Source organism: Molossus molossus, unplaced genomic scaffold (genome assembly GCF_014108415.1).
Source record: "Molossus molossus isolate mMolMol1 unplaced genomic scaffold, mMolMol1.p scaffold_m16_p_1, whole genome shotgun sequence".
NCBI lineage: Eukaryota > Metazoa > Chordata > Mammalia > Chiroptera > Molossidae > Molossus > Molossus molossus.
This window is the reverse complement of record NW_023425344.1, coordinates 145723675-145725395: the sequence shown is the minus strand read 5'-3', so window position 1 is coordinate 145725395 and position 1721 is coordinate 145723675. Positions and strand designations below refer to the sequence as shown.

At 42.9% G+C, this 1721-nt stretch overlaps 1 non-coding gene across 1 annotated transcript; it reads left to right on the top strand.

The window, feature by feature from the left end:
* Positions 1–1089: 1089 nt before the first annotated feature.
* On the top strand, positions 1090–1196 carry LOC118621722. Its single transcript, XR_004957764.1, has one exon. It is a non-coding gene; the product is annotated as a U6 spliceosomal RNA (small nuclear RNA).
* The last annotated feature ends 525 nt before the right edge of the window (positions 1197–1721 follow it).

Sequence of the window (1721 nt, the reverse complement as noted above, 5' to 3'; positions counted from 1 at the left end):
ACAGGAAGGCTCACATATATGATCAAGGTGAAATGATACAGCTGAGCTCTGAAAGACAGCTACTATTGGAGGGAGGGCTCTCAGGGAAGAGAAAAAAGCCACAGAAGTAAAGTTGAAGGGAGCAAAACATGTCCAGGAGACAATAGGAAGACCAGTCTATTAGAATTGAATTTGGTTACAAAGTGACTTCCAGCCCATAATGCAATTGGTAATAAACAGGAAGGCAGAGTGGCAGAGAGGGGCAGCATTACTTTGGAGCCAGACCCACATTTTCCATCCTGGCCCTCCACCTACTGAACCTGTGACCTTCACCCCTCCAAGCCTCAGATTCTTCTTCTGTAAAATGGGGATAATAACATGGAACACATAATGGTGCTTTGTATATAAAACTGTATATCAAGCACAATGCCTTGGCATACAGTAAGTTCTTTTTAATGACAGCTACTAACTAGCACTGTGCCAAGCACGTATTCTATGTTCAGAAATGGTAGATAGTACTATTCCTTTCTTTCGGTTGCTGTTGTCGAGTCCTATGTTGACCTGACCCTCAATGTGGTGTGTATTATGTCTAGGGTCATGTTTATTATTTTTTTTATTGATTTTAGAGAGAGAGGAACGGAGAGGGAGAGAGAGATAGAAACATAGATGAGAGAGAACATCGATTGGCCGCCTCCTGCATGTCCCCCACTAGGAATTGGGTCCACAACCTGGGCATGTGCCCTGACCAGGAATTGAACTGGCAACCTCTTGGTACATGGGTCGACACTCAGCCACTGAGCCACACCGGTCGGGCTAGGGTCGTGCTTAATACCATCATACTACACTGGGCACTTTACCATTTCTTCACACCACATGAAATATATAAAATATATATTTCTCATTCATTATCATTCATACAGAAATGTATCTAAAATTGGTTTAATAGGTCTTACTCTAAAAATGATTTGACTACAGGAATTTATCACTAGCACTGTTCTTTCTGCAGTCACGGTGCATGGGAATTTCTGTAAAATAAGAAAATCTAACCTAAGATTTATTTCCAAAGTAATAAATTTCTTATGTATGCCAAATTTCAAAACACATACAATTGCACTCACTCCAGCAGCACACATGCTAACACTGGAACGAAACAGAGAAGATTAGCACGGCCCCTGCGCAAGGATCACCCGCACATTCGTGACACATTTCACAAAAGTAAATAAATCTAAATCATGTTACTGTGGGAGCTGGTGAGTAACTATGTTAAATTTTAATTTTAGTTCCCAGACTCTAGGCACTGAGCCTTAAGGCCTAAAACAGCCCTGAGGGTGTGGCAGTTGGGAAGACTTGTGATGAATGACAGGATCAAATACACAATCATACGAACCCCTTCCCCTGGGCTCCTTGTGTGGGGCTGGCCAGCTGCAGGGTCAGCATCTACTTGAGGGAAAGCATGTTTGCAACTTAAGTGGATTCAGAGCTCGCAAAATCTTTGGTCAGTCCTCTTGGTCCGCACAAAACGTTTCTGCCAGTCTTGGCTCCTGCTGCCATCCCCACTCTCTCACTCCAAAGCTCGGATATGCAACGGTTAACAAATAATCACTTGGTAATCCTTCCATCTTAATGGGAGAGGCTCAGCGGAGACCTGCAAAATAGAACTGACTAACTGGATAATTATATATACATATTTGCTCCAAGGGGTCCAAGTCAACTGCTTACTGGATAACGTTCTCCTGAGTTCC